The sequence below is a fragment of the Oncorhynchus keta genome, chromosome 14 (genome assembly GCF_023373465.1).
Source record: "Oncorhynchus keta strain PuntledgeMale-10-30-2019 chromosome 14, Oket_V2, whole genome shotgun sequence".
NCBI classification, from domain to species: Eukaryota; Metazoa; Chordata; class Actinopteri; order Salmoniformes; family Salmonidae; genus Oncorhynchus; species Oncorhynchus keta.
Genome location: NC_068434.1, coordinates 31,041,950 through 31,049,770, shown reverse-complemented (window position 1 = coordinate 31,049,770; position 7,821 = coordinate 31,041,950). Strand labels below are relative to the sequence as shown.

The window sequence follows — 7,821 nt, the reverse complement described above, 5'->3', positions numbered from 1 at the left end:
TGTTCATAAATTTCAATGAATCTAATCGGTCTGCAACCCAGAGTTTGTAAAGTTCTGGTTTAAATGAAACACAGAATTCCCAGCTTATGAAACAGACAGAGTTCCCAGCTTATAAACATTACAAATCACGCTCTTATGTTTATTCTATGACATCCAGTGGAACAGCCACTTTACAATAGTGCATCTAAATCAGTTCATCCTAGGTACAAAGACACTCCGCTGTCCTTAATTTTAGTTTTGACTGGGCCGGGAACTGCTTCCTCAGTGGTAGGGAGGCGAGCAGGCCAGAGGTGGATGAATGCAGTGCCCTTGTTTGGGTGTAGGGCCTGATCAGAGCCTGGACATGCACACTAACATGGTCTTGAGCGGAGAGCTACTGGAAGCCAGTTCTTCTCCAGATGAGTTGTAGGGGTTTAATGGCACAGGCAGGAGCCCAGCCCAGTGGTTTAATCAGACGGGAGATGACAAGTGCCTGGATTAGGAGCCTGAGGCAGTTCCATTAGAGCATGAACCCAGGAACGGGCCATTATGTTAGGGAACCTCCAGGATCACGAAGGTTCATAGCGCTCTGGGAGGAGGACACAATGGAGTTGTCAACCTGATCGAGATCATGGAATGGGCAGTCCCCGGGAGGAAGAGCATGTCTTCGAGGTTCTTGAGGTGGTGAGACTGTTCTGCCAGACATGCAGAGATGGATTCACCACCTGGTTCAGAAGGAGGAAAGGAGAAGATTAAAGTTCCACATTTTAATTGTTCAGAGTTCTGTGTGTTTCTGTGTTTTCTTTAGGCACACACACACATTCCTCTCTTCCCCAGTCCAACCTAGTTGGATTTATGTTTAATATTTTAATTATTCCTTATATATGCTACAGAACCTATAATCCCTAATGGTTAAATTTCCTGGTAGAATTTAACCTTGTAAATGATTTTATCATTCCACCCTTAATGACTAAATAACACACACTGATATATCAAACACTATATGGAGACATAAATGTTGTACAATAATAAACCAAACAAATACATGTATTTACATTTGATTACTCATCAATGACTGTTCTATGCCTATATCCAATTATAACTCTTCCGGTTTAGGATTTTTATCATAATCTTCATGAAAGGAACAGCCTCTACCTAAACATTGAAAACAGTCTCATCTAGCATTGGCTCCTCGTAGTTAAAAGAAACTGAGCCCTCTCCTAGGCCTGGAAGTCTGTATTCGTCATCCCACTGGTTGGAGCTTGGAATCTGTCAATATCTCACCATCTGTTGCGTCATTGACATCTACAGATGGATGTATCCTGGTGATCAAACCTCTCACACATGGGACCAAACCACTCATACAGGTGAAAGTTGCCCACAACACAGTGATAATGAAATGTTTCCATTTCCCAAACATACTGTCAAACCATTTTGTTAGAGAATTATCCATCCCTGAGTTCTCTGCTAATTCGTGAGCTAATGTGGTTAAACCAGCCAGGGCCTTGGTCACTGATCCGTCTGGAGCTGTGTTATCAGGGTTGAAGGTACAAAATTCCGCTCCAAATATCACACATACCCCCCCTCTCTCTCAGCCAGTAGCATATCCAACGCTATTCTATTCTGCCATACCATCAAACCAGTTGCAACTGTTTGTTCTGCTAACCCTTTTATCGCATCTCTAGTATAGTTGTTGAAACGCTGTTGGTTAAAGTAGATATAATTAATCCAATCTACATTTTTATTGAGAGTTGACCACCAGAGAATGCTTGATTCCAATCCAGCCAATATCTGATTCCTAGCTTTGAATTCATCAGGCACCCCCCTTGGAACCCCAATGCTATCAATGTAAACTCTATTATCAAAGGACCCCGACAGAGCACTCCTTCTTTCTCTTCTACCTGGCCCTAGGTCTTTGTGTTGGGTAAGGGTGAAGGGCATGCCCAACTGTACTAAAGCATAAATACCGTTCCAGTTGGTAGGCAGGTTAGGCCACATCTTTATATCTCCACATAACCACCAGACATACGCTCTAGGCCTTTTTATCTTACTAAAGTCCTCGGAACTCAACCACCCAGTCAGGTCCCTCATTGTCTTGTCAGTTGTAACATTTTCTGTCCTATTGCATGTCCTTACTTCCCCTACGTCCCATCCGTATGTTGTATCGAGCCATACAATAATAGTTTCCTTCTGCTACTGTGAAAGGGGAAAGTCTGGATGTAATAGGCACATGGGGATACAGATAATGCAGATCAGTGCAACTGTCATTGTCTGGCTTCCCTACCCTCATGAACAGCTTTACCATACAGGCCATTCCCCTTGGTGAATCAATTCCATCTAGTGGAAAGGGGATGGTTGTCAACTGAGGTTTGGCTGTGGCGCAGGCATAACATTCAATCACTTCCTTAAGATCTTTCGCCTGAACTATCCGCAACGGTCCTTGGCTCTGGACAACACGGGTAATGTCCATTTTGTCAGGGGTACTGCTTGTATTCTGTCTGGCTGTAGAACTATCACTGGCTCTAACCTCTGTTATCCGGAATGGTACCGTAGCGTCGACCGAAACCTGGTCAAAACCAACATACCATAACCCGAGATCCTCTTTCTTTACGTCTTTAATGGTAATTCTTACCTTGATCCAATACTTCCCTTGCTCTGAATTATAGTCAAAAACCCTCACCTTTACTATACTCCATCTTCTTCCATACTGGGTATGTGGATTTATATAGCCCTCTCTCTTTGTGTATGACCTGATTCCATGAACTACACAGGGACCTGCACAGATATCTTCCATAAAGGCTCATATTTCTAGACTGCCATGGGGTCAGAGACCCCATTTGGTCTACATAGAACTCAACTGAGACATCCTTCCCTTGCTCTACTCTCACTTCCGTTTTACCCAGATTAACTGACCTTTTGTACTTTAGTAATATAAAATCTCCATCTTCTATACTATGGGTCAAGTTACCCCCTTCTGCCTTCTTGGGTAGGTCATGGTGTATTAGGAATATGGCTCCCCCAATCAGACAGCTCAGACCGAACAGCACTCCTGTAAAGCCCCATCCCTTCCCGGAGAAGCTAGAGGCCAATCCATACTTTCACTTCTATGAACGCGCACAGGGGGGATCGGGCGGGTTAGGGGATCTTCGTTAGAGAGGTAACCTCTGAACCTTATTGGTATTCGGTTCTTCTCCTAACTCTGTGGTTGTTCGACAGTGTCAGTGTGTCTTACCCTCTCGCAATGTGTGATATGAACCCAGGTAGCTCTTTTAGCTATTCTCACCGCGAAGGCTGTCACCAGAAGCACTTGGTATGACCCCTCCCACCGTGGCTGCTTCCAGTCCTTTTTCTTTAGTGATTGGACCCAGACCCAGTCTCCTGGCCAGATCTTATGTGTAACCTCCTTCTGCAGTTTTCCTGTTGGGCATAAAATCTTTGACATACGGGTTTGATTAATGAACAACCTTCTCGTGTGTTCAAATATTCTATTCTCTACCTCTATATCTGCTTGTTCCAATCGTCCTAATTCGGGCATTCTGTAGGGTCTACTTAAAACCTTCTCAAACGGAGACAGTCCCTCCTTATCAGGGGTTATTCTTCATTAACACTATGGGCAAGCATTATACCCAATTCATTCCGGTACTTAAATGTGTTTTCCTTAATCGATTCTTTATCGTGGCATTCATGCGTTCAATCAAACCTGCAATCTGCGGATGATAGGAACAGTGTTTCTTAATGTTTATGTTTAATCTCTGACCTACATGATCTATTACCTGATTGGAAAAATGGGAACAGTTGTCGCTATATAGTCTCAGGCAGTCCAAATCGTGGGATGATCTCCTGACATAATGCCCTAGCCACTGTCTCTGCATAGAGATGTAGGGAACACCTCTATCCATTTCATATATTTATCAATGATTGTCAAACACCACTTCTTGCCTTTGCTTTTAGTTAATTCAATAAAGTCCATTTCCAACTGTTGGAATGGATACATAGCAGAAGGGTATTCACCCTGTGGTGACCTCACTTTGCCTTGGTGATTACTCTGTGCGCATATAACACAACGTGAACAATTTTTTTTTAAATAAAAAAGTTATTCTGTATGCTACAAAGTGTTGTCTAATTACCTCTACCATCCCTCCAGTTGATACATGGCTCTGCCCATGTATCAAAACAGCAGCGTATCTGAACAGTGACTTAGGTAAAATGGGCAACTTATCCTTGTACCAAATCTCTTCTGAATCCCTCTATTCCTGCCTTAGGATATGCGACTCCTTCTAATGCCCTTGCTACATCCCTCTGTGTCCATGTCCTATAGACTTCTATTGTGTCTGGTTATGCTCCCGTCCCCAGCTCTGGGGTTGGGTAAGGTTATGAGTGGGAATTGGGGTATCTTCTCATCGTCCTCTAACTATTCGGTGTCACTTCTATCTTCTCTCAATCCTAGCTTATTATGAGACTGCTCTCTCTCTCTCTATCTTGCTCACTTCCTGACCCCCCCTCCTAATACTCCCAAACCATCAAGGTCACCTTAGGGCTCAGCATAGGGTGGAGGAGTCTGCCTTTTCTACTATCTGTCTGTCGTTCTTTCTTATAACTGTCAGTATCAAATATAGGTTGTTTCCAAATATTGACTAAATGTCTCACTGTCTCCCTGTCTGCACTCATGGATTTTTTTGAAAAATCAACATGTCTATGGTAGTAATCTCTAAGATTATTACATAGTTTGTTTAAAGTTATCTCGATACTCTCAATGATCCTGGATCACCACAGATGTCATATGTCCCTGTCCTGTTGGCTCAGAATATGCCCTAAATACTTAACATAAGTCTACCATTATTAACTTTATTCTTGCTAACTTTATAACCTTGTTCAACAACAAAATATAATAATACTATTATATCAATTTCACAGCCTTGTTGTGTTAAATTTCTTACACTGCATACAACAACAGCTGATTACCTAAGGGAACATAAAACTTTGCTAGATTAATCAACATTACTTAAGCCAAAATAGTGGGAGTTTAAAAATAACCTTATGACAATTTTTTTATAAACCCACCTTTGCCCCATTTCTAACCCACAATTCTCCATGAGTATTGTATAAAAAATACTACTAGTGGTCAAAAGATAAAACAAAGTTTCAAATGACATAATCAGTTAAAATCACTACTCTTAAACCCTCCACAAAGAAAAATGATTGTACCCTTATGGCCATAGGAAGAGAGACTTAAGGAAGTCTACCCTTAATCAAAGGTTATGGCCCATCTTTCTTCTCATTGGGTCAAATTACAAATATGTCAAATAACTATAAACTCCATCATAATTACCATTTATACAAATTACCTTAAAATCAGTTTTACAAATTACCTTAAATTCACTATCCAAATGGCCATCCCATGAAGCTGATCAGACCACAAAGGAAAGTGATGATAGTGGTCAAAAGTCATACCACCCTTTCAAAGAAGTGTTTCTTACTATATTAGACAAATTAAAGAAAAACCGTCAAAACATTTTCTACATGTTGTATCCCAGGTTCCCAGGACATTCCTTTATCAAATGAATTCACGTGTGTAATTAAACCTCAGAAAATAAAACTTCTAAAATTCCATGTGTGTGTGGACCCCTTTAAGATATCGTGGCTCTAGGAAAAAAATGGAAATCTCCTCAAACCCAAAGGCAACCCCTAGGTTAAAAACAAACTAAATATTTCCAGGCATTTTCAATTTGGTAGAAATATGCCTCTATCTCACTCGCTTCCTTCAAGATTACAGCCCCAGAAAACATTCCAAAGAGAGACAATGAAGCATTCCTTTTCCCAGAAAAAAAACACAACCACTTGGTCAGCATTTCATTATACTACACCGATTCAGAAACCCAAACGTTGACTACAAACTAAACCTAATAATAATGATAATTACCTTGTACCCCCTCCAATCATTAGTTTTGTTGAACAGAAAACCCAAACCTTATGGCAACAGATCCACAAGGTCCGCCATGAGAGGTGACTGTATAGTTCCCTTAAGGAAAAGCACCTTCAGTCAATCTGCTTTTGTTCTACTTAATGGAAACATATTATAATGTTTAAATACATTAACTTCCTGCTCAAATTCACTGGTATTACCTAAACCAAAAAACAATAATCAGAAACTATCACAAATTGTAAAAGTTTTAACTATTCAGACCTGAATCCCTTACAGCCAAATATAAACCAACTCAACTATTCTTCCCAGTAGGCAAAAACTTAAAAGTACCATGTAATGCCCTAAATTTATAACATACATCAGTCAATCCATAAGAATAAAAAATATTTTGGTGGGCACAACTCTATCGCCATTATCTCTCCGCTATTATTTAGAATTCATTAGATTTAGGTATCTGTCTTTTCTATGATTCAGTAATTTAAATACGACTCCATTCTCAATACGCTATTCCAGCAGATAATTTAGGCCACAGACAACGTATTGCATCGAAATCGCCTCGCTATTATTTAGAATGAATTAGTCTTTCAATTTAACCTAAACAATCTATTAAAAAGTTACATTTATCCCTTAAACTGACACTAACAACCGTATCTTTCCAGTCAAAACATACCAATAGTTGAATTACAATCAGAAAAACAGATTTTAGTCAGTGCATTGGCCGGGAAACAAACCCGGGTCTCCCGCGTGATAGGTGAGAATTATACCTCTTAACCACCAAAGCTATTGAAATGATGAAGACTCCTCACAAATAACCCTATTTATAATTGTCTGTAGTCGTAAAATCAGGCACTTACTACCGAGACAATTCCAAGAAAATAGTCCTAATTTAAAAGTCCAGGCATTTCTTCTGTGATAATTCTCACTACTCTCTCTCTCTTTTCCTTTCCTCTCTTGACTTTTGTCATACTTTCTCAAACTTGCCTTTTTACCTTATTTTCCGGGCTACAGACAGCCAGGTACCTAACCCTCGACCTGCTGTTTTCCTTGACTATCTGCACATGTCTTGTGTATCTTCTTTATCATTAATTCAAAATTTTCCACATCTAGACGTCTCTCAAATGTACTACGTTCTCCATTTTGAACATTAGATTTATCTCTCATCCCCGGTTAATTCCGGGACCTCCTTTGAGGATTTACCACCCATTTTATTCAATTACCTTTCCTTGTTATTCTGCTTCTTCTCACAATCTCTGTGTATGTGCTATTAATCTATGTGTGTGCTTTCTACCGTTATCCAATTACTATATTTTCACAATCTATGTACAGTGCCTTGCGAAAGTATTCGGCCCCCTTGAACTTTGCGACCGTTTGCCACATTTCAGGCTTCAAACATAAAGATATAAAACTGTATTTTTTTGTGAAGAATCAACAAGTGGGACACAATCATGAAGTGGCTATCTAACTGGGAGTCTCGTGAGTGAAAACATCCAAAGCTCATCAAAGGTAAACGATTTAATTGGATTGCTTTTCTGATTTCCGTGACCAAGTTACCTGCTGCTAGCTGGACAAAATGCTATGCTAGGCTATCGATAAACTTACACAAATGCTTGTCTTGGCTTTGGCTGTAAAGCATATTTTGAACATCTGAGATGACAGGGTGATTAACAAAAGGATAAGCTGTGTCTCAATATATTTCACTTGTGATTTTCATGAATAGGAATATTTTCTAGGAATATTTATGTCCGTTGCGTTATGCTAATTAGTGTCAGTCGATGATTACGCTCCCGCATGAGGGATGGGGAGTCACTAGAGGTTAAATATGTACGGCCTGTTATTGAACCCCAAGTTCAGGGGACAGGTCTTTAATTTACAGGTCAACGACCCGCCCGTGCACGGTTTTCGGCGTGCTACCTTGGGAC

General features: G+C 40.3%; 1 protein-coding gene across 1 annotated transcript in view; it reads right to left on the bottom strand.

Annotated features, from left to right (window-relative positions):
* LOC118393200 (prolactin-releasing peptide receptor-like) overlaps nucleotides 1–7,821 on the bottom strand; it is a 377,063-nt gene that overhangs the window by 117,565 nt on the left and 251,677 nt on the right. The gene's annotated exons all lie outside the window — the stretch shown is intronic.